At 38.6% G+C, this 26,562-nt stretch overlaps 1 protein-coding gene and 1 pseudogene across 13 annotated transcripts in view; one reads left to right on the top strand and one right to left on the bottom strand.

The window, feature by feature from the left end:
• Positions 1–26,562, bottom strand: part of RGS6 (regulator of G protein signaling 6) — a 579,647-nt gene that overhangs the window by 517,241 nt on the left and 35,844 nt on the right. The gene's annotated exons all lie outside the window — the stretch shown is intronic.
• On the top strand, positions 9,946–10,077 carry LOC119873158 (annotated as a pseudogene).

Below are 26,562 nucleotides of genomic sequence, written 5' to 3'. Positions count from 1 at the left end.
TGCAAAAATAGGCTCGCACTGTTTACCACTTCTCTCATTTAAAAATACACAGTGCTATCTTTCTCTGTTAATACATGCACGCTATATTGTTTTTTTAATGACTACATAGTTTCAGGATAGATATGCACCATAAATTATTTAACCAATGCCCTATTAATGAGCATTTGTCCTGCTCTCAAACTCCCACCATTGCAACGAGGCTCAGTAATTACACCTTTATGCACACATCTTGACACACCAATCAGTTATTTCCTCAGGGTAAACCTCTGGAATTAGATTTGACTCACCTAAGAATCTGCATGCATATTCCACCACAAATGCCATATCAATGTACACATACCAAGAGTGTAAAAATGTCTCCAGCCACCACCTAGACCACTAGTGAGTGCTAGAAGTAAATAGTTTTAACTTTCATTTCTTCAGACACGAGAGGCAATTAATACGTTAAGACAATATATCCTCCTTCCACAGTTTGGCTATCCTCAAATGTTTAAGTTATGTGAACTTTGTAAATTATGCATTCTCATTTTTTGCCAAATTTTCTTGGAAGTGTTCGCCATTTTTGTATTGATTTATATGTAAGTCTCCTCCCACCCACCCAAATGCACCTCCATTCATATTTATTTTTAAGGCCAGCAAAAAAGTCTTATCAGCAGAACATAAATGAGAACTCACAGAGCTAGTAAATGGCTGCACCACACACAAAACTCCCTGACTCCAAAATGCAGCCTCTTCCCACAGTGGTGGTAGTGGTGGGGGGTGGGGGTGGGGGTGGGGGGGTGGCAGCTGTGCTGACCTGCTGCTTCCTAGGGACCAAGGCAGTCACTCCCAAACTGTTGCTCTTCAGAGTCACCTGGGAAGCTCTTAAAACCCCTGCCACCCACTTCTCACTCCATATCAATTAAACCAGGCACAGTATCTCTCCATCTGAAGGTAGTAATCAAAGCATAAACATCCTTTCAGGTGGCAGTATTGTTAAATGAGTACAAGGTTTTCTGTTGGAGGTGATAAAAAACTTTGGACATAGTCATGATGGTCACACAAAACTGAGTTATAGCTGATGCCACTGAACTGTACATTAAATACGGTTAAAATGGCAAATTTTATGTTTTATGCCTTTGACCATGACTTCAAAAAATTAATACACCAAAAACCATTGCATGGTATACCTTAACTGTGTGCATCTTTGGTATGTGGATTATATTTCAAAAAACTACTAAAAATATCCTTTTAGTGCAGCATAATGACACAGTGGTCAACAAATGAGTAAAGTAATAGTCTTGGCTCTGTTAATACATAGGACAGTGACAATAATTTGAAACCCCCATCGAAGGGTTTTCTCTCACTCATCGTCTCATTCCCTGCAACACAGAAACAAAATGCTTATTGATTTGTACTTTACGTATCTTTGGTCAGCAGTAATTCAGCATTTATATGCTGAGTGGTATGAGGAAAAGAATAAGCAATTTCTTGGGCCAGCTCCCAGGACTAAGAATATTTAAAGACTACTTGAGGGCTAAGATATTGGCAACGTCACTAAATTCGGTTTTGCAGCAGTACAAATGTTCCATTTTACTGGAGCACCAGCTCACACATATAGAAAGCCACCGTGAAGCTAGATAACAGATCTGTTTCTAAAGAGAAGCAAAATAGGCTTGTTTATAAAAACAAGAAGGTGCCAACGGCAGCAATGTCCAGAAGATGACAAATGCAAATATCCATCTCCCCAGAAACATGGTCTACTGCCACTCCTCCAGGATTTATAAAGTACTTCACATCTGCAAACTCTTCCATAATCACTATCATCAGCCATCCCCAAGGAGCCCAGAAATTTCCATTTTTTGAAAGATTGGCAAGCCTCTTATCTCAATGCATACCTTTCCTTAACAAGAGCTCTTCATTCAATAAAGGCCAAACCTCCAATAAGGGTTAACTGTCATTTAGAGTCTGTGGTTTCTGCTCCTGACCCTCCACAATCAATGTACTACCAGAAACCAACATGATGGTGTACACAGCTTATTCATTGAAGTACTTAAGAATGAAAGAAAACACTCATGTCCAAAACGCCACCCGGAGCACAATGGGAAAAAAATGGATAAATATGAATCTAGGGAACTTGTGCTTCAGTCTTCAATCTGGGGTTGGCATCCTATGTGACCTGATCTAATTAATTAACTACTCTGAATCTCAGTTCCTTTATCTGTAAGATGGGCTTAATGATCATACTGCCTATCGCACAGATTATTATGAGGTCCAGTGAAATTAATGGATGTCTAAACATCTCAAAAACTGAAGTTCTGGGATCCCTGGGTGGCTCAGTGGTTTAGCTCCTGCCTTCAGCCCAGGGCGTGATCCTGGAGTCCCGGGATCGAGTCCCACATCTGGCTTCCTGCATGGAGCCTGCGTCTCCCTCTGACTGTGTCTCTGCCTCTCTCCCTCTCTGTCTCTCTGTCTCTCATGAATGAATGAATGAATAAATAAATAAATAAATAAATAAATAAATAAATAAATAAATAAATAAATAAATAAAATCTTTTTTAAAAATTATTTTTTTAAATTATTTTTTATTTATTTATGATAGTCACACAGAGAGAGAGAGAGAGAGGCAGAGACACAGGTAGAGGGAGAAGCAGGCTCCATGCACCGGGAGCCCGACGTAGGATTCGATCCCGGGTCTCCAGGATTGCGCCCTGGGCCAAAGGCAGGCGCCAAACCGCTGCGCCACCCAGGGATCCCTAAAAAATTATTAAAAAAAAAACAAAACTGAAGTTCTATGCAAATGTGAAAGAGGACTAGAACACTTCCAATCTCTAAATAGCTCCAGAGCAGCACAGCTGAGGGCCTTTGAGAATAGCATATTTTGTATTTCGTTTAAATACGAAAGCAAGGAAGTGAATTCGACAGAGGGAAAAATATTAATCCAAGTTACCTCTTCATGCATCCATTTCATAACCTACTTGAGACTCAGCTGATTACGTAGTAGAAGCTACTGACTAAGGTGTGAAAGGAAATGTGAGTTAGAATAAATAAAGAGCCTTAATTTAGACTGATAAAATCATTTCCATCTGAGACTCTAGAGTTTGTGGTGGTGGTGGTGTTGTGTACATTCTGTTTTTGTTTAGTACCACAGAAAGCACTGGTGTAAGAGACTCCATTCCTTCTGGAGCTTGGACATACCTAGTTTCTTTCTAGAAAAGATGCTGGCGGGAACGCAATCTTCACTGCACAGCAATTCTCTAATGGATTTTAAAGGAATCCTGTGAGGTAAGACAAAAATCCTCAGCGCACTGATTTTATATTCTGCAAATGTATAACCTCTGAAATTTCAAAGTCAGGGACTTATTTTTTCACTGCTGAATGAAGACTTAGATTGGGACTCGTGTGTGTTCCAAATTTAGCAGAGCCTCCACGGCTGGAAGCAGTTGCTTAACAACTGCACACATTTGTGTATTACCTCACAGGTTGCCAGGAGAGGCCACCCGCAGAGCCAAAAAGCAAAGTCAAGTCAGATGCAAACAAGTGACCAAAAAATGGATCCTGAAATCAAGAGAGAATAGATGGTGCTCCTCCTTCAACCACCGTTTCCTTAGGGAGGTCTGGTCAGGAAGCGGGAGACATCAGGATACATCCTGACAAGTGAGGTTATCGATGGTGTTCGGGCACTGAAGAAGTAATCAACTTTAAAACAAACAAATTTCAATCTCCGATCTTCTCTCCTCTTTCCTTTCCAAATCAAATTCCTCAAGTGAACAGACCACAGCTTCTGCCTCCACTTATTCTCCATACACTAAAAAAAAGGCTCTCTCAGGGTTCACCCACCACAACTGCATCATCACCAAGCCAAGTGGCCTTTCATGAATGCTTATTGTCCTCCCAGTAGAGGCAACACTCTTGCCCATTCCTTTTTCTGGAAACAGCTCCTCCCCTGACTCCTCTGGTAACATGCTCCACCTATCTTCCCTACTCCATTTCCCTGTCCCTGTGCCTCTCCTGGTTCTTGATGACCTAAGTCCCCTGGCTTCTGCTTTGGAAATCCTCTACTACTCACAACCATCAGAGACACAAGCTTCTCTATGGCTCTTTGTCCTGCTATATATAACAACTCCCAACGACCTCTCTCTCTATTGAAAATCAAGCCCATATTTCCAATTGCCTGCCCCATATGTCCATTTCTCTCATCCTCCACCATCTTTCCTACAAAAACAACCTCCTGCTCCTGGCTTTCCAAGTTTTATTATTTTTGTTTCTCACTATCAAAGCCATTCTTCTCTATCCCACCTACATTTATAAGTTTCCAAGTACCATGAATGGCTCAAGATATCCCTCATGTCCATTGTTTCCTTTGTATGAAAAGATACTACAATCACTTCCTATGTGAATTCTTGTTGACCGTAGCTTCTGAGTCAAAAAGTTCTGCACCACAATGCCAGATAACTATTCTTATAGTAACATGTACATTGCGGCCTGTAATTTTTGCGGTTCAAAAATTACCAAGGCTTCTGCTTTTTAAATTGAGATTTTTAATTGTAACATCCAAGGTTGTCTTGTCCATAAGCCAGTCTTCCTCTCTTAAAACCCTAGAAGGCCACAATGTTCAGATGAGTTTGGATTGCTAGCTGTTTTTGTAAACTTGCCTTGAAGTTTCCCATTCCACTTTAAATGTTCTTTTGCACCCCACCTGCTCCACCACCATCTCCACCTATTAAAGTTACCCTTTAACACCTAGATCAAACAACTTCCACAGTGAAGGCTATTCTGATTTCTTCTGTCAAACATGTCTTGTATGCAAAAGCATTTTGTACCATTCTTGGGGCTTTTACATCTGTAAGTGAGGTGCACATTTTATCTCCTCTTTAGATCACAAGTCTCTCAAAGGGATGGACTCAGCATCAAGGTTTGCTGAAAACAGCATGAACTTTGAAACCAAAATGATGAGGGTATGTTTTCATTTACACTGGCTAAGTGGTGCGAAATCTCTCAGCTTAATTGCCTGTAAAATGAACCCATTGTAATTATTGAGAATTAACTTGTCTTCTCAGGGGTGGGCCAACTATGGCCCACAGGCTAAATCCAGCCCACTGCCCATTTTTATAAAGTTTTATTAAAATATAACTATGCTCATTCTTTTATGTAATTTCTATGGTTGCTTTTCCACTGCAATAGTAAAGCTGAGTAGCTACGATAGAGACCACATGGCCTGCTAAGACCAAAATATTTATTATCTGGTCCCTAGGGGAAAAGAAAAACCTCTACCTCCAATTCACTCTCTTTTTTAGGTGGAGAGGTAGATATTTTCCAGACTTCCCTGAATCTAGGGGTAAAGGGGTTAATTGGGTTCCACTAATTAGATGCATGCATGCATGCAAGGAGTTGTAGAAGGTAGATAAGATGGTGGCCATCTTCTGTCTCCTTGAGTATTCATGGAAACATGAGACTTCTGATCCCCGGCAGTGTCCTTGTGCCTTACTCCAGCTTTCCGTAGGTTGAGAAGCAGTTGCAGCAAGGGCAGTAGCCACAGGGACTTTCTGATCCCAGCTTCCCAATGCCGGGATGGCAATGGCAGGGGCACATTTTTACCTTGGCTCCACCTTGTTCTGGAAATCTTTTCCCTGAGGCTCACCCTTCCAGTGATTTTGTAAGCACCCAATTTTCTGTATTAAATCCTTTCTTGTTTAAAATTTATAGCCAAGTTTCTGTGTCTTGTACTGAACTCTGACACGGAACCAAATGATAAACATCTAGTTGAGTTACTGAGACATGAAATGACAGCATCTGTGAAAGCACTTTATAAACAGTAAAGCTAATATTTTCTGTAAATCTTCATCTCATCCCTCATACACTGACCCCCACTGCTGACTCAGGACAGCACCCCACCCCCAAAATCCCAATGCTCCCACAGCTCTCTTCTTCCTCACTCTACTTGAGCAATCCCATCACTCCTGCTAGCTCCCACAGCCCTAAGAATCAAGGGTTAACTTATTTTAAAAGGTTGACACAAAGCTAGCTCTCCAGAACAATGCACGTGCATTAAAACTTCAATGTGATTTCTGAGTTCATGGGCCTTCTGAATTTCGTCAATGGATCTCTAAGTTATAAAACCTTTTTCTTCTATGCTAATGAGCATCTAATCCTGTATATTGAGTACCAGATTGTTATCCTGAGGTTAACCTTGATGTATACACCTGCCCACTGAACCACGTGTAGGCAACTCAAGCTCAGTGTGTCCACACATGGTTTTATCTCTCCACTGCTCCTCTTCTTCTGTTGTTTATCAAGTATGTGAAAGATGCTAGCCTTCCTTAAAGATGTGGTGCCCTTCCTTCCTTCCTTCCTTCCTTCCTTCCTTCCTTCCTTCCTTCCTTCCTTCCTTCCTTCCTTCTCTAAAGACAATTGCCAGGTCTTAGTGATTCTACATCCCTAACTGCTTTTTAATCTATCCCCATCCCCTTCTCTATTGTCAGTAATTTGTCCAGCCACCCCCATCTCTAATCAAGATTGCTACAGAAGCCCTCAAATTGGCATTTCTGCTTCCATTCTGTCTTCTCCAATCCCCTTCCTACACCTTAAAACATGCATGTCAAATCCAAACAGTCTTTCTTGTTTAAAACCTTTAATAATTCCACCTTATTCTCACCATCAGCCTTCCCCACGCCTCTTGAATTGCCTCCATACTACCCTACCATATGAGCAGTTTTCAGTACCAATCTTTGTCCTTCCCAAGGAGTACATGTCACTCTTTCCCCATGATGTCCTTCCTCACCATTTTATTTCCTACTGCCACTCTTCTACCACCCCCCAACACACACTTTCCTCCTTGCTAACACCCCATCCTTCAGTACTCAGTTTAGATACTATTGCCTTATTTACCAAATGTTTATTGAGCCTCTACCACATGCCAACCACAAATAGCACAGGAGATACAGCAATAAAAAGACAGTCACAATCCTTATCCTGTCCAAAGTCAGTCTTATAGAGGCATTAGATCAAAAATGACAAGTATGATGGCCCTGTAGTTGCCCCCAGGCTAAGCCAGGATCCGCCCCCCCACTCTGGGATACCACATCTTTAGTGCCCCAACCCCAAGACCACTATTAGCTCAACCATCTATCTCAATGACCAGACTACAAACTTGTTATAGGCAGGACTGTGTCTTATTCATCATTTCATTTATCATCAACACCTAGTACTGTAACTGGCACTTAGGAATTGCTTAATAAATCCCTATTGATTATGAAAATTCAGTAGTAAATATCAGCTGAATGAATCAGCTCAGCTTAGGAGTGACCCTATAAGGAGAATACAATGCAAACAACTGGGGTTGGGGTCCTATTTGCTTGCCTGGGCTTTGCCAATGATTCAAATCAAAGGTAACATCCTTCTAACTAACAACTGGACTTGCTGCCTGCATTTCATGTTAAGCAGCTATTCCCAGTAGCCTTTCTTGCCTCTAGGATAAAAACTTGCATGTTCAACAGTGTACCTAATTAGAGGCACCCCCTGGCAACTCCAGAGGCCTCGGGAGGTGAGTCACCAAGCTGTGCCCTTGGTCACCGGAACCTAAACAACATCGAAGACAGGTAAGCACAGGGGACTTGACAGCTAGGAGAGGCCCAGGAGCTCAGCCAAGTTAGATCCCAGAAGCTTTGCTGCAAACTCCCTGCTAGGCCAGCCTAGCATGTGTGTATAAACTACCACCACATTTCTTAATGTGTGTAAAACTGGTAGGGGATGAGGGAAGGCAAAGAAAAACTGAGGATTAATTATAGCCCTTCCTTATGAAAAAATAATCAAGCTGTTTGGATAAATGCCAATGAGATTTTCTTGCATGTATGACGATACAAGTGAACATTTATGAAGCACCTGCCATGTGCCAGATTCTCACCCCTTGATGTGCATTAAATCATTTAATTCTCTCAATGCCCCTATGAAGTGAGTTCCATTATTATCTCATTTACAGATTATTAAACAGAGGCCCAGTGAGATTAAGGAGCCTCTCCATGGCTGCCCTGCAGCCAGTAAGTGACATAGCAGGATGCAAACTTTCAGTCTGATTCAGCCCAGGATCAGAAAATCTACACTTACATCCCTGTGATAGAGGGGCAGTGCTCTCACCTCATCTGGCCAGAGTCCCAGTCCCCAATGCCAACAAAGCTGGGCATGTGCTATCAGGCAGGACTGAGGGTCTTGTTACAGTGTTAAGGATCTGCCCCTCAATATGGCCAATTATTGCCATCACTACTGAGGATTTTTTTTTTTTTTTTTAAGAAAGAGAGAGAGCATGCGTGCAAGCTAGAGGAGGGGTGGGAGGGCAGAGGGAGAGAAAGGATTCTAAGGATTCTCCACACCCTCCACACACAGCATAGAGCCCGATGCAGGTCTTGATCTCACAATCCTGAGATCATGACCTGAGCCGAAACCAAGAGTCAGATGCTTAATGGATAGAGCCACCCAGGTGACCTGAAATCTAGATTTTTTAAATTGGGGATAAGAAAAGGGCAGGATTGTAAAAGGTTTTAGCCAGAGGGACTGAAAGGAATATGGTAGTAATAACTGAGAGAGCCTTATGAAGGAGGAAGAGGGTTAAAGATAAAACATTGCCCAGTTCTGACTTGCTGAATTTCCAGTGCTAAAGATGCTCTGAGGGTCCATAAAAACTCAGACTGGAACAGAGGACCAGGGGTACAAATTCATAGAGAAGATTCTGGTTACTTTGTTCTCAGGCTACTCCACCTCAGCCCTCAGTTCTACCAAGAAAAGGATCATTTAAAACACCCCATTTTTGTTTGTTCTGAGGATGGTGAAAATACAGGCTGGAATTAGTTTCCTGGGGCTTCTGTAACACAAACTGAGTGCTTAAACAACAGAAATGTACTGCCTTATGGTTCTGGAGGCCTAGAGAAGTGAGCCAGTTGGGTCATGCTCTCTCTTAACAGTCCAGGAAAAAAATCTGTTCCCATCTATCCTCCTAGTTTCTGACAGATCTTTAGCTTGTGGCAACAGAACTCCAATCTTTACATGTTGTGTTTTCTCTCTCTCTTTCTCTCTCTCTTTCTGTGTGTGTGTATGTCAAAATTTCCCTTTTTACAAGGACATCAGTCATATTGGATTAGGGGCCCACTTTATTGCAGTATGACCTCATCTTAACTAATTGTATCTGCAATGACTTTCTAAACTAGGTCACAATGTGAGGTAAAGACAGGACTTCAATATTGTTGTGGGGGGGGGGGGCACAATTCAATCTATATCAAAGCTTTAAATGGAGATTTCCTTTCTTATAAAATCAGGTTCCATAAGAACAGTTCTCTTGGAAAATCATTATGTTCAAAGAACCATGCACGTCCTACAGGGAATACAAAAATGAATTAGATCCTAATTCTCAAGGGCCTTCCAATGAAGCCCGAGTGAGAAGACACTCACAAAAGCTATCCTACAAATAAGTAGGTTATAGTTGACTTGAAAGTAATATGAATACCATAAGAATCAAATGGGGTAGGGTAGTCACTTTTTCTATAAAAATCAGGAATTGAGGGAGGCACCTGGGTGGCTCAGTGGCTGAGCATCCACCTTTGGTTCAGGTCATGATCCTGGAGTCCTGGGATAGAATCCCACATCAGGCTCCCAGTGAGGAGCCTGCTTCTCCCTCTGCCTATGTCTCTGCCTCTCTCTGTGTGTCTCTCATGAATAAATAAATAAAATATTTTTTAAAGTAAAAAATAAAAATCAGTAATTTTAACCCAGTATTGAGGAATGCAGAGAATTCTGACAGAGAAGACTTTGAGGGTTTGAGGTAGAGAAACTGAAGACATTTCAAGTAGATAAAACAGGTTAAACAAAAGAGAAAAAGAGCACAAGCTGTCTGAATCAGGTCTGTTTGCCCAGAGAATTGGGTACATATTATGGAGTCATGTGATTGAAGACTAAAATCATAGTTTGGGATCAATTAGTAGCTTTGCGCAGTGACAGTATCGTAGCCAATGAGGTTTATCCAAGGCGCGATTATTGCTAATTGGGATCAGTTAGAATGCTTTATTGTCAGGAAAGGGAGTTTCATGTGTAAACTGGTAGGCACCTGGGAGTAGTTTGGGTGGCCAACAGAAGTAGTTCCTCTGGGCAGCCCGGGTGGTTCAGCGGTTTAGTGCCGCCTTCAGCCCATGGCCTGATCCTGGAGACTCAGGATCGAGTCCCACATCAGGCTCCCTGTATGGAGCCTGCTTCTCCCTCTGCCTCTCTCTCTCTCTCTCTCTCTCTCTCTCTCTGTGTCTCTCGAGAAAAAATAAGTAAAATCTAAAAAAAAAAAAAAAAAGTAGTTCCTCTGATAATGGCTGAACACTTCCCAAATCTTGGGAGAGATATAGACTTCCAGGTACATGAAGTTTATGGGTCCTCAATCAGATTCAACCCAATGAAGACTTCACTAAAACACAATATAATAAAACTGTCAAAAATCATAGACAAAGAAAGAATCTTGAAAGCAGCAAGAGAAAGAAATTTGTTACATACAAGAGAACCTTCATAAAGCTATCAGCTGATTTCTTGGCAGAAACCTTGCAGGCTCAAAGAGAATAGGATAACATATACAAAGTGTTGGAAGAAAAAAACTGCCAACCAAGAATACTTATCAAAGATGCCCTTTGAAAATGAAGGAGAGATAAAGACTTTCCCAGACAAACAAAAGCTGAGGGAGTTTATTACCACTAAACACACCTTATAAGAAACACCAAAGAGACTTGTCAAGCAGAAATGAAAAGATATTAATTAATAGCATAAAAACATATAAAAGTATATAATTCACTGGTAAAAGAAGGTATATAGTCAAATTCAGAATACTCTAATTCTGTAAAGGTAGTGTGTAAATCACTTAAGTCTGGTATAAAGAAAAGAATTTGAAAGAAAAAAAAGACTTAAAATTACTATATGTATGGGACACCTAGCTGTCTCAGTCAGTAGAGCATGTGATTCTTGATCTCAGGGTTGTGAGTTTGAGCCCCACGTTGGATATAGAGATTACTTTAAAAAGTAAGAAATCTTAAAAAAATAACTATAGGTATAATAATTTGTTAATGGATACATGATATAAAAAGATGTAAATTGTGCTATCAAAAACATAGAAGGGGGGCAGAATTTTTGTATGCAAAGTTATCCTCTTACAATAGACTGTTATATTTTATGTAAGTCTCATAATAACCTCAAGGCAAAAGCTATATTACATACATGACAGGGGAAAAGAAACCTAAGCATACACTATAGAAAATCATCAAATCACAAAGGATGATAGCAAGAGACAAGGAATGGAGCAAAGGAACTAGCAAATAACCAGAACACAATTACAAGATGGCAAAAGTAAATCCTTATCTATCAATAGCTACACTGGGTGTAAATGGATTAAATTCTCTAATTAAAAGTCATATAGTAACTGAATGGATTAAAAAAAAATTTTAAGGCCCAACTATATATTGCCTATCCAGAGACTCACTTCAACTTTAAGGATACATATTGCTGAAAGTAAAGGAATGAGAAAAGATATTTCATGCAAATGAAAGCCAAAGGGGAGCAGGGATAGCTGCATTTATATCATTAAATATTTATATGTTTATTTATATATAACAGATTTTATCAAAAACTATAATAAGATAAAGTTATTATATAATGATAAAGAGGCCAATTCATCAAAAGGATATAACAATTGTAAATACATATGCACCCAACATTGAGCACATGAACATATTAAACAAATACTAACAGATCTGAAGGGAGTTAATAAACAACAATACCAAAATAGCAAGGGACTTTATACTCCACTTTCAACAATAGATAGATCACGCAGACAAAAAAATCAATAAGGAGACACTGAACTTAAACTACACTTTAGACCAAACAGACCTAACAGATACACAGAACATTCCATCCAAGAGCAGCAGAATACACATTCTTCTCAAGTGCATACAGAACTTTCCCTAGGACAGATCATATGCTAGGCTACAAACAAGTCTTTTAAAAATTTAATAAGATTAAAATCGTAACAAGTATCTATTCCAACCACAATGGTATGAAACTAGAAATCAGGAGGAAAGCTGGAAAATTCTCAAATGTTAAAAGTAAACAACATACTTCTAAACAGTCAATGGATCACTGAGGAAATAATAGGAAAATCAAAAAATATTTTGAAACACACAAAAATGGAAACACATCATGGGAAAATCTGTGGGATACAGAAAAAACAATTCTAAGAGGAAAGTATAGCAATAAACACCTACATTAAAAGAAACAAAGATTTCAAACAACCTAACTTCACACCTCAAGAAAATAGAAAAAAAAAAAAAAACTCAGGCCAAAATAAGCAAAAGGAAGGAAATAAAGATTAGGGTGGAGATAAATGAAAGCTACTCAAAAAATAATAGAAAAGATAAAATGGAAAGACAATTTTTTGAAAAGACAAACCTAGAGAATGCTTGACAAAGCATTTAGCTAGAAAATTGACAAAGCTTTAGCTAGACTAAGAAAAAAGAGAGAATTCAAGCAGATAATATTGGAAGTGAAAGAGGAGACATAGCGGATTCCATAGAAATAAAAAGATCATAAAAGACTACTATAAACAACTACATACCAACAAGCTGGATAACCTAGAAGCAATAGATAAATTCATATGCACGTACAACCTACCAAGACTAATTCATAAAGGAATAGAAAATCTGAACAGACCAGCAATGAGTCAAGAGATTAAATCAGTAATCAAAAAATCTCATAACAAAGAAAATCATAGGACCACATGGTTTCACTGCTGAATTAAACCAAACATTTACAGAATTAATACCAATCCTTCTCAAACTCTTTCAAAAAATTGAAGAGCGGACACTCCCAAACTCATTTTAGAGGCCAGCATTACCCCACTATCAAAGGCAGACAAAAATACTACAAGAAAAGAAAATTTGCAAGCCAATAACCCTGTTGAATATAGATGTAAAAATCCTTAACAAAATACTAGCAAACCAAATTTAACAGCACACTAAAAGCATCATATGCCATGATAAAGAGGGATTTATCCCTCGGATGCAAGGAGGTTCAATATATGCGAATCAATAAATACGTTACAACACATTAATAAAATGAAAAATAAAAATCATATGTTCATTTCTATGGCTGCAGAAAAAAAAACACTTGACACAATTCCACATCCATTCATGATAAAAACTTACAACAAATTAGGTATAAAAGGAATGCACCTCAACATAACAAAAGCTACGTATGACAAACCCACAGCTAACATCACTCTCAACAGTGAAAATCTGAAATCATTCCTTCTAAGATCAGGGACAAGATAAGAATGCCTACTCTCACCACTTCTATTCAACACAATACTGGTACTCCTTGCCAGAACAATTAGGCAAGAAAAAGAAATAAAGGCATCTATATTAGAAAGAAAGAAGTAAAATTGTCTCTGTTCACAAATAACATGATCCTAATATATAGAAAACCCTACACTCCACCAAAAAAGAAACGTAAAATAAATGATTTCAGTAAAGTTGCAGTATACAAAATCAGCATACAAAAATCAGTTGCATTTTTATACACTATAAATGAACTATTTGAAAGAGAAATTAAGAAAAAAAATCCACTTGCAATGGAATGAAAAACATAAAATACTCAGGAATAAACTTAACTAAGGACATGAAAGACCTATACACTGAATACTATAAGATACTGATGAAAGAAACTGAAGAAGACACATAAATGAAGAGATATCCCATATTCATGGATTGGGAGGATTAATACTAAAATATCGATACTACAAAAAACAATATACAGATTCAATTCAATGCCTATCAAAGGTCCAATGCATTTTTCACAGAAATAGGAAAAACGGCCCTAAAATTTATATGGAGCCATAAAAGATCCAGAATATTCAAAGTAATTTCAAAAAAGAAGAATAAAGCTGGGGCATCACAACTCCTAATTTCAAGCTATATTTCAAATCTCTAGTAATCGAAATAGTATGGCATTGACCTAAAACAGATACAGAGACCAATAGACTAGAGAGACCAGAAGTAAACCCATACATGTATGGTCAAGTTATCTTGGACGGAAGCAAGAACACACAATGGAGAAAGGATAATCTCTTCAATAAACTGTGTTAGTAAACCTGTAATCTATTTTCAAAGAATGAGAATGGACCTCTATCTTACACTCCTCACAGAAATTAACTGGAAATAGGATGCCTTGGTGGCTCAGTGGTTAAGTGTCTGCCTTCAACTCAGGGCATGATAGTGGGGTCCTGGGATCGAGTCCTGCATCAGGCTTCCTGCGAGGAGTCTGCTTCTCCCTTTGCCTGTCTCTGCCTCTCTCTGTGTCTCTCATGAATAAATAAAATCTTTTCTAAAAAAGAAATTAACTAGAAATGGATCAAAGACTTAAATGTAAAACATAAAACTGTAAAATTCCTAAAAGAAAACATAGGAAAAAAGCTCTTTAACATTGGTTTGGACAATGATTTTTTTTGACGTGACATCAAATGCACAATCAACAAAATCAAAAATAAGCAAGTAGGACTACAATAAGCCAAAAACCTTCTGCACAGCAAGGGAAACAATCAACAAAACGAAAAGGCAATCTACAGAGTAGGAGAACTAATTCATAAATTCTATCTCATAAGGAGTTATATCTAAAATATATAAGGAACTTACACAACTCAATAGCAAAAATAATCCAATCTAAAAATAGGCAACAGACCTAAGTAAACATTTTTTGAAAGAAGATATCCAAATGGCCAACAGGTACATGAAAAGATTCTCAACATCACTAATCATCAGAGGAATGAAATTCAAAACCACAATGAGATGTCACCTCACACCTGTCAGAATGGCTATTAACAAAAGACAAGAAATAATAAGAGTTGGTGAGGATGTGGAAAAAAGAGAACCCTTGTATACATGTTAGTGAGAGTGTAAATTGGTACAGGCATTATGTAGTTTCCTCAAAAAAAATAGAACTACTATATGATCCAGCAGTCCCACTTCTGGGTATAAAACTGAAGGAAGTGAAACCAGTATCTTGAAGAGATATTTACAGTTCCATGTTCACTGCAACACTATTCACAGTATCTAAGAACGGAAACAACCTAAGTGTCTATCAATGGAAGAATGGATAAAGAAAATATGATATACATACACACACACACACACACACACACACCCCAGGATATTATTCAGCTATAATAAGAAGAAACTGACAACATGGATGAATGTGGAGGACATTATGTTAAGTGAAATAAGCCAGACAGAGAAAGACAAATACTGTACGATATCACTTTACATGTGAAATTTTTTTTTATTTTTTATTTTATTTATTTATTTATTTTTTGAAATTTTTTTTTTAAAGTTGAACTCAGAACCAGAGTGGCTGACAGGGGTTGGGAAGTGGGGGAAAATGAGGAGATATTGGTTAAAGGTACAAACTTTTGGTTATAAGATGAATAAGTTCTGAGGATCTACTGTATAGCATGGTGACTATAGTTAATTATACTGTGTTGTGAATATAAAATTTGCTGAAAGGGTAGATTTTAAGCATTCTTATCACACAAAAAAGTAACTATGTAAGGTGACAAATGTGCTCATTACCTTTATCATGGCAAATATTTCATAATATGCACATTCTCAAATGATTATGTCCCTGTGTGTGTGTGTGTTCTATTCTACTGCCTAAGATGTCTTAGAACTCTACCTTTCCACATTATATAAATCCTCTTCCAATTTGATGGTCCTCAAGAGAAACCCAAGATAGAATATGTTAGGGCAGCTACCCTTTGGGTTTGGGCTCTTTGAATCTCATAAATCATCCTAACTCTCATCTTTATAAGAGCAGGGGTTCTGAATCCTGGGTCAGATTCATGGCCCACTGATCCTAGTGTTATTAGAGTCTAGTAGTACTGACTCAACATTTGACAATCAAGATATATGCCATACTCGTGCATACAAGTAAGCAAATACCCTAACATCTTTCTGTAATACATTTGTAAGTCTCAGACAGTAGAGCATCAGGGTCAAAGTCAAGCTCCACTCCTATTTAGGAGCTGTAGAGTCCAGGGCACCTAGGATTTTGGTCTGTTTCTTCATGTATAAAACAGGGGTAATAACAATATCTATGATCTAGAATTACAGTTAAGATCAAAATAAATATAAAGCATTTAGCATTGTGCCTGGGATACAGTAAGTGATCAGTAGACAGTAACTGTTAATTTCACTATTTTTATTACTGTTATGATTATACAATTATTGGTCTACCACCCATTAATTCATCTAGACTCTCCATGAATACACTGGATAATGAATTCCATCTAAAACCCACTCTCTAAAAAATATTTTGTCAAGGTGTATGCTGTTCATGGCAGCTAAGATATGTTGCCATAGCCACAGCAAAGCAGTAGTTCCAATTAAAGAACCCAAATCCTAGTGACTTAAAAGATGTGAACTAAAGGGACAAGTTCCTCAGCAGCAGTAAGTTCTCTCTTACCTTATAGGGTTTTGCTTTTTTTTATCATTATTATTATTTATTTGTTTAATTCCAGAAGTCTAATTAGTGTTATTATGCTAAAACCAAATAATTTTCTGTTTAATTCTCTTTAACTGTAAAGACAATAGCTCTTTAAAGTAAACAGACCCTTTTTATAACAAGCCATGTGCTATCAACTAAAACACCAGAGGAGTTCCATATATAAGGCTCCAATAAATCAATAGAAAAAACAACTCTTATAGAATAATAAGAGGACATTAATGAGAAATTCACCTAAGAGGAAATACAGATGAGAAATATGCATAAATGTCTATCACTGCACTTATAATTTTTTAAATTTATAATTTCTAATGTGATTTGAAACAATGAAGTATTATCACTAAGGTTTAGATCACCCAGGAAATAGGACTTGGCATACTTATCAACCTGGAAACACAGATCAAAAGCCATAAGATGCACTTGTAATTCTAATTCTAGAGATTTGTCTCCAGGAAATAACCACCGATGTGCATAAAAATATAATGAATAGTTAAAAGCATGGCTTCTAAATATCAAATTAAATTTTGTCTTTTCTACTTGATACTCATTTAGCCTTAGGCAAATAACCTACTTGTTCTTTAAGTTTCCTCATCTGTTAAACAGGAAAAAATGATACCTATATTTCACAGAGTTGTGGGCAGGAAGAGTGAAAAAGGAGATAGAACAAACTCTTCAAAGAGTTTGTAAGGCCTCAAAGAACATTAGCTATTATTCTGATTGGTTAAGTAAATCATGATACATTGATGAGCAGCACACTGTTTAGCCCTTAAAAATGGTATTCTAGAGCAAGCATAAGCAAACCATGGCCCAGCTATGAGCCAAATTTTGCCAACTGGCTATTTTTGAAAATAAAGCTTTATTGGGGGCAGCCGGGTGGCTCAGCGGTTTAGCGCCACCTTCAGCCCAGGGCCTGATCCTGAAGTCCTAGGATGGAGTCCCACGTCGGGCTCCCTGGGTGGAGCCTGCTTCTCCCTCTGCCTGTGTCTCTACCTCTCTCTCTCTGTGTGTCTCTCATGAATAAATAAATAAAATCTTAAAAAAAATAAAAATAAAAAAATAAAGTTTTATTGGAACATAGCCATACTCAATCATTTACATATTGTACTACAACAGCAGAGTAAAGTAGTTGAAACAGAAACTGTATGTCCCACATAGCCTCAAATATTTTCTATGTGGCCCTTTACGGAGAAAGTTTGTTGACACCTGATCTAGAGGAATGTTTGCTTTCATGGGAATATGTTCTCAATCTATTCAGTGAAAAGAAGCTTTCCAACAGCAAATACAAGAAGTCTACATTTTTGTTGAAATAAGTGTATAGGGAAAAAAGTATGGAAGTAGTATGATATTAAAAGTTGACTATAGGGGATCCTGGGTGGCTCAGCAGTTTAGCACCTGCCTTCGACCCAGGACTTGATCCTGGGGTCCCAGGATCGAGTCCCACATCAGGGTCCTTGCATGGAGCCTGCTTCTACCTCTGCCTGCATCTCTGCCTCTCTCTCTCTCGAATAAATAAATAAAACTTAAAAAAATTAAAAATAAAAGTTGACTATAGCTCTCCGAGCGAGGAGGATTATGCATTTTATTTCCTTCTTTGTGTTTGTATAGAATTTCTAATTTTGTATAATAAACATGAATCATTTCTGCCATAAAAAATGTTAAAGACACCAAATAGGAAAGAAGTTGTTTTAATTGTGATATAGAAAGAGGACAAGGAACTGATTTAATAGTAAAACAAGATGGAAAGATATTTTTAATTGGTGAGAGAAATATGGGTTTGTATTCTTCATTTCTTCTCATTCTCTCGCACAGATAGGAATGTGAAAAGTGGGGAGAGAGCAAAGCAAGCAAGGAGAGAAATGTGACAGCAGAGTTGTTACACGATGTGGATGGCTGCCAAGCCCAATAATTTCTAAGATAAATAAGTTTGCAAAGCTCAGAGAGATGCTACGAATCTTTGCACCAAAGTTTGAGTTACACAATCAAGCCAGTATAAGGAGAAGTCACATGGTAACGATCTGGGAACGATAACAGGATACGTTTCAGGAATGCTTATCAATAGCACTGTCCACCAAACATTTATTTATTGCCTACCTGATGCCAAGCATTTACAGTATCATAGGGAGCCAAACACAAAAGGTGTCACACACAAAAATAAAAATATTTACATAGCAAAGAGGGTGGAGTGGTGAGTCCCATAAAGGAGAATCATGCTCAGATTTTTAGTCAAGATGCTAACTGGATGAATGTGACACACCAACCACTGAGTTCCAGAGGGAAAACGCTTTCAGTTATGTTCTATCTACTGAATCTGTAATAAGTAAGGAAGATTCAGACATGTCCTTTAGACAGCTGGGTATAGGCATTTGGAGTTTGGAGAGGAGATAGCATTTGGAGGAATCCCCAAACCAGTGTATGCACAACATGACGTTGCCCCTAGACAGCATACAGAAGAGAAGGAAGGGGGCCAAGGCGTTACAAGGTGAACAGAGGGGGCCACTCGAGGGATGAAGACTGAGAAGGAACATGCAGGGATTGGGGCAAAACCAGGACAGAGTGCTTGTTAAATGCGCTCAAGAACCATCTCCACTATTTAAAATTTGCTGAAAATGAACTCTTTTAATAACTTGTGCAGCTGTAAGCAGCAGTTGTGATGAATGCTATATTCCTATGTCCCAAAGAACACAAACATTCTTTGAAAGTGTGTTTTCCCACAATTTTTCAGCCTTTTTCTGAACAGAATACATGCATTATACCTTTCCTCATTTGAAGCCATGTGGTAAGAGGAATGGGAATGGGAATCCATTATTGGTTTGGTTTGCTTTGGCTGGTTTGGGGCTGTAACACAAGCAATAGTGGGGTGATGAGGAAAAGAAAGAGACTGAGCAGTACACCATGCTCAACAGAGTCACAATTTTAGAGTAATGCCAAAAAATACCTAGGATGTAAAATTGGTCTTTGGAGATCAGTTGGTGACCACCACCAGGATGAACCCAAGTACCAGATGCCTAGACTGTAGCACAGACCTCTGCTAAGATTGGTGTAAGTGACATGGCTATATGACTGAAGGCCTGGCCCTGCCCAGAGCAGCTATGAGAAGTAGTGTGCAGGACACCAGATCCCAAGGTCAGAAAGTCTGTCTCCGCTACTAATGGCTGGTTGACTTCACAAAAGCCTCAGTTTCCTCATTTATTAAGTTTAGATAAACTATCTCAGGACTTTCACAAACATAATATGAAGGCTATGGACTGCTGAAAGGAACTATAAAATGGAAGGTAATATTTTTATTAGGTATAATTAACAAACAAAATTGTACCTATATAAAATGCACTGTCATGATTTGATATACATTGTGAAATGTTTGCTACAACAAAGTTAATTAACACATCCATCACCTCACATAGTTACCTTTGTGTGTGTGTGTGTGGTGAGAACACTTAAGATGTGCTCTTTTAGCAAATTTCAATCACACAATACAGTATTATTGACTGTAGTCACCATACATTAGATTCTCAGAATGTATTCATCTTATAACAGAATGCTTGCACCCTTGGACCAACATCTCCCTGTTTCCTCCCCTCCCTAGCTCCTGGCAACCACCATCTACTCTCTGGTTCTATGAGTTCATTTTTATTTTTAATCTTTTTTTATATTCCATATATAAGTGAAATGTGAAATCATACAGTATCTGTCTTTCTCTGCCAGGCTTATTTCACTTAGCATAATGTCCTCCAGACTCATCCGTGTCTTCTAAAATAATAAGGTTTTCTTCTTTTTTATGCCTGAATCATATTCCACTGTATATACATACCAAATTTTCTTTATCCATCCATCCACTGACAAATAGTTAGGTTGTTTCCATATCTTGGCTATTGTGAATGTACATCAAGGATACAATGAGATGTCACCTCACACCTGTTAGAATGTGTTTTATCAAAAAGACAAGAAATAACAAGTGTTGGTGAGGATGAGAAGAAAAGGGAATTGTTATTCACTGCTAGTGGCAATGTAAGTTGGTACAGCCACTGTGGAAAACAGTATGAAGCTTCAGAAAATTAAAACAGGATTCCCGTATATATGACCCAGCAATCCCACACTTCTAGGTATATAGCCGAAGGAAACAAAGTCAGTATCTCAGAAAGATCCCTGCACCTTGTTTGTTGCAGCACTAGTCCCTATAGTCAAGATATCGCACCCACCAAAGTGATGGAAATTAATGCTATCCCTGAGTACTATAACTCAGTGATTAGAGCATTTGGCTCATGAGCTTCTTTTAGCCCTGCTATCACAAAGAAAAGACCAGAACTAAGCGGTGCCCCAAGTGGCTGGCCTGCTCTTTCCAGGTCTTGTGAAAAGAGCAAGGGCTGTGAAGAAGTGGCCTCACACTTAAAGCAGGACCTCAGGCATAGGCTTTCCCACTGAGAGCCCCTTTCCTCCCAGGCAGAGTGGGAACAGCACCAATGATCTTGCAGAGGTGCTGTCAGTGTGAGCCATCATGTGCCAAAGCAGTGGCCCAATGCCTGGACAAAGTGGGTCCTGGAGAAATGAGAGCCATTTGGACATTGCATCTGAAACGTAGGTAGCTGGCGCTTATCCTACTGGGATATTTCAGAACACACAGCCCAACACTTCCAGCAGCTCAATATGCTCTTCTTCATTTAAAAAAACAAACAACCAACCAAATAAAATCTCTTCAGTAAAGTATTGGAATAAACTCCATGACCCCTTAGTGAAGGAGACACACTACTCAAAGAGTGAATGGCAGGATCTATGTATTATTTATAGCATCATATGAATATATGTGATTTCCAGATTATCTTGTATACCCATTCTCCAGCTAGATCCCCCATAGTTTCCTAGAAATGAGTTCCCACTGTGCAGAATCACGGGGTCTTGGTTCCTATGGAAATATCGTCCCAACAAGGACATTTGTAGAGGCTTTCTCAGTCTCCTCCATGTCCTCTAAAGCTGAGGCTGCAAACTTCTCTGTAAAAGGTCAGTTAGTAAAATATCCTACGCTTTGCCAGTCATGCAGTCAACATCTACCACAACCACTCAACTCGTCCATGGTCACCATGGACAACTAATAAATGAATAGCACAGCTATGTTTCTGTAAAATGTGATTTATGAACACTGAAATCTGAATTTTGCATAATTTTCACACATCATGAAATACTGCTTCTTTTTTTATTTTTTTCCAACCATTTCAAAATGTAAAAACCATTCTTAGCTAAAGTGCTATATAAGAACTGATATGAGGATGAGTTAGGTCCAAGGGCATGTAGTTTGCTGAACTCTGCCCTAAAATTGTAACATGTCATCAGCCACAGTAAATTTTGTTTTCAACTAGTGACCTCTCCTTCCCCAGAAGGCAGTGAAGTTAGTGATAGTACTCATTTCTTTTAGGAAGAAAAAGCCCATTCCATGCCCTTGCTGATAATTAGGCTTTATCATCTGTTTCCTTGACTAGCTCCTTGGAGGGACTCATCTGCCTTGAGTCATTTTAACATCCAGGAAACCCTGTTGCTTGATGGTTTTATGGCCAACACTATCACCTGTGTACCTTTTGTCTGCCATTATGTATCATGACTCACCAGAACATGAATAATGGCGAAAAGAGAGGCCTCAGGAGTCAACAAGCAGACTGGTACATGCCTTCAGGTTAATGGGGCTGCATTTTGCCAGTGCTCTCTTACTGCTTGAGAAAAGAACGTAAGGTCATTTCCTTCTACTGTACTCTCTGGCTAACTACCAGGAAAGTGTTTATTAACTGTACTATTCAGTATCACAGTTTTTATGTATTCCAAAACATAAAATAACTAGAGATGAACAGTGCCATAAGAAAATCACACTGTAGGAGGCTATAGTAAAGGAGGTTTCCCTTCATTTATTTAGAATGCATCTGCTTGGGGGGCACCTGGGAGGCTCAGTTGGTTGAGCATCCGACTCTTGATCTCAATCTCCCATCTTGATCTCACAGTCATGAGTTCAAACCACACATTAGGCTCCACGTTGGGCATGCAGCCTACTTTAAAAAACAAAACAAAACAAAACTGCACCTGCTTGGTCATTTCCCCTCAGTGACCTATGAAGAGCCTAAAATAAGCACCCAGTAAGGAGGGAAGGAAGGCCTTTAACTAAGACACCCATCCCCTTCCTTGTGGCCAGTCACTGAAAGGCTTTTCTTTCCTGTCTTCATATGGACCTTAGCAAATACTAACAGATAGCCTCGGCTTAATTTAGGTTGTCATACATCTACCATCCCAAATACTGAAAGGAAAACCAATCCTTCAGCACATCCTCTCTGTAGCTATGAAAAACAGATAAAATTCCAAAATTATTTTTCCTTCCCTAAGATAGTGTAGTAGGCAGAATAATGCCCTCCTCCCCCTCAAGATACTTGCATCCTAACTCCCAAATCCTTGGAATATACTGGCGCACACAGCAAAAGGGGCTTTGCAAGTGTGAGTAAGTTAAGGATTTCGAAATGGGACAGCTACCCAGGATTATCTGGGTGGGCTCCATGTAATCATGGGTTCCCAAAAGAGGGATGGATGTAAGAGGGGCAGAGTCAGAGAAGGAGACACGGTGGCCAAAGGAGGTCCGAGGGATGCAGGGTCAAGAACCGAGAAATGTGGGCAGCCTTTAGAAAAAAGGAAGGAAATGGGTTTTCCTCTAGAACCTCCAGAAGGAATACAGCCCTGCCAAATCATTTTAGACTTCTGACCTCCAGGACATAAGAGAATAAATCTGTTTTGTTTTAAGCCCCTAATCTCATGGTAATTTGTTTCAGCAGCCATAGGAGACTAATACAGCAGTTGCTAAAAATGTCCCGGATAAAATGTAGTTTCTTACAAGTCAGCCACTTTATCTCAGTACACTTAACCCTGAAGAATGAAAGGAAACTTCTACTCCTCTCTCAAGCAGGGTCTCTAAACTCCAGAACTACTGAACACTTAGATAAAATGCGATATAAAAGGGAAGGTTGAAAGGGTGAGTGGGCAGCAAGAGAACACTGCAGTCATATACAAAAAGCATTATCCAAGAGGGCTGCAAAGGATGAGATAGAAATGGAATGTGCCTTATTTATAGCAAAGCCTGCCTCCCCTCGCAAGTGTGTGACAGAAGAGCTGTTTTAAAGTTTTATTCTTCAAACTTGGCTGCAGAACTTGGCTGCATCTCAGAACTGTGCTTTTGTATTTAGCTTTAAAATATAAGAAGCAACCCCCTGGTTAAACTGGAGGCAGAGGTGGTGCGGGCAAGAAAAATGCAGGGGGTGGGGAGTAGAAAGAGGTTGAAATGTTATTCTTATTTAGTTAGTTGCTTTAAGAAAAACAAATAGAGAATAAAATAGCAAGAGGCTTGGAAAGGTTCCAAGTTGAAAATTTCTCAATACCCAGGCATTGAGGCTCTCCAGATAAGGGTGGTGCTGCAAAGCCAGTCAGACTTTAGGAGGGATCTGGTTTCAAGGTAAGAGAGGAAAACATACTCCAGCCCTAATTATTAGAGATCCCTTCACCCTCTTTCTGACATTCAATGAACACTGACAGCAACCCAGGGAAGGCCAACCTATATATGTAGACACTAACACTGACCTTCTGGAAAACAATATGTATCAGGAGTCATGACACAAGTCATGCCCTCTGACCTAGAAATTCCAAATTTTGCTAATAATAACAAAGAACTGAATAATTACAGCACGTTATCTACTTGGAATATAATACAATCTTCAAAACTTATGATTATGATGGTATATTGTGGCACAGATAAATACTTAGGATATGGAAGGAGAACATACAATAGTATATATGCTATGATTACCCACGAGGCTAATATATACTTTTTTAATTTTTAATTTTTTAATTGAAGTATAATTAACATGTATTATATTTGTTTCAGGCATACAATATAGTTATTCAACAATTCTATACATTTCTCAGTGCTCAATAAATGTACTCTTAATCTCCTTTATCTATTGTACCCATCCCTCTGCCTCCCCTCTGATAACTCCCAATTTGTTCTCTGTATTTAAGAGTCGGTTGTTTTTTGTTTGTTTGTTTGTTTGTTTGTTTGTTTTTAAGATTTTTATTTATTTGAGAGATAGAACACAAAGCCGACTTCGCACTGACCAGAGAGCCTATCGTGGAGCTCCATTCTAGGACTATGGGATAGTGACCTGAGCTGAAGGCAGCTGCTTAACTGACTGAGCCACGCAGGCACCCCTGTTGTTGAGTTTTTTAAATCGCGATTCAAAGGGGCATATGCACCCTGATGTTTATAGCAGCAATGTTGAGAATAGCCAAAATATGGAAAGAGCCCAGATATCCATCAACAGATAAGTGGATAAAAAGATGTGGTATTTATATACAATGGAATATAACCCAGCCATCAAAAAAATGAAATTTTACCATTTGCAATGACATGGATGGAACTAGAAGGTATTATGTGGAATGAAATCAGTCAGAAAAGGACAAATATCATATGATTTCACTCATATGTGGAATTTAAGAACCAAAACCGATGAACATAGAGGAAGGGAGGGGAAATAAAATAAGATGAAATCAGAGAGGGAGAAACAACCATAAGAGACTCTTAACTATAGGAAGCAAACAGGGTTGCTGGAGGGATGGGGGTGGGGAGATGGGGTAACTGGGTGATGGGCATTAAGGAGGGCACTTGATGTAATGAGCACTGGGTGTGATATGCAACTGATAAATCACTAAACTCTACCTCTGAAACTAGTAATACACTATGCTAATTTATTTTAAATTTTTTAAAGTCTTTTGTCTATTTGCGGTTTTTTTTTTTGTTTCTTAAATTCCATATATTAGTGAAATCATATGGCATTTTCCTGACTTATTTCCTTAGCATTATACCCTCTACATCCATCCATGTTGTTGCACATAGCAAGATTTTATCCTTTTAATTGCCTGAGTAATATCATATATGTATATATGATATGAGATATATATATATATATATATATATATATATATATATCACTCCTCCTTTATCCATTCACCCATGGACAGACACTTGGATTGCTTCCATATCTTGGCTATTTCAAATAATGCTGCAATAAACATAGGGATGCATATATCTTTTCAAACTACTGTTTTAATTTTCTTTGGGTAAATACCCAGTACAGCAATTACTGGATCATATGGTCGTTCTATTTTTAATTTTTTGAGGAACCTCCATACTGTTTTCCACAGTAGCTGCACAAATTTGCATTCCTACCAATAGTGCATAAGAGTTCCTTCTTCTCCACATCCTTGTCAACACTTGTTATTTCTTGGTTATGAATCTAGCCATTCTATGAGGTATAAAGTGATACCTCATTGTGGTTTTAATTTGCATTTTCCTGATGATTAGTGATCAGGGAAGGTTTTTTTTTTTAAGATTTTATTTATTTAAAAAAAGATTTTATTTATTCATGAGAGACACAGAGAGAGAGGCAGAGACACAGGCAGAGAAGCAGGTTGTATGCAGGGAACCCGATGCGGAACTCGATCCCAGACCCTGGGATCACAACCTGAGCCGAAGGCAGCAGCCCAACCACCAAGCCACCCAGGTGTCCCGGTGATCAGGGAAGTTAATCATCTTTCATGTGTCTGCTGGCCATCTGCATATCTTTGGAAAATGTCTATTCAGTTTCACTGCCCATTATCAGACTATTTGGAGGCTTTTTGTTGTGTTGTATGACTTCTACATCTATTTCGGATAACAAACCCTTAACAAATATATTTGCAAATATCTTCTCCTATTCAGTCAGCTGCCTTTTTGTTTTGTTGATAGTTTCCTTCACTGCACAAAAACTTTTTATTTGGATATAGCCCCAATAGTTTAATTTTGCTTTTGTTTTCCTTGCCTGAGGAGACACATCTAGAAAAATATTTCTACAATTGTCAAAGAAATTACTATGTTTCTTCCAGGAGTTTTATGGTTTCAGGTATCACATTTAGGTCTTTAATCCATGTTGAGTTTATTTTTGTATAAGATGGAAGAAAATGGTCCAGTTT

The sequence above is a fragment of the Canis lupus genome, chromosome 8 (assembly GCF_011100685.1).
Source record: "Canis lupus familiaris isolate Mischka breed German Shepherd chromosome 8, alternate assembly UU_Cfam_GSD_1.0, whole genome shotgun sequence".
Taxonomy (NCBI): domain Eukaryota; kingdom Metazoa; phylum Chordata; class Mammalia; order Carnivora; family Canidae; genus Canis; species Canis lupus.
Note: the sequence above shows the minus strand (reverse complement) of the source record. Positions and strands in the feature narration are given on the sequence as shown.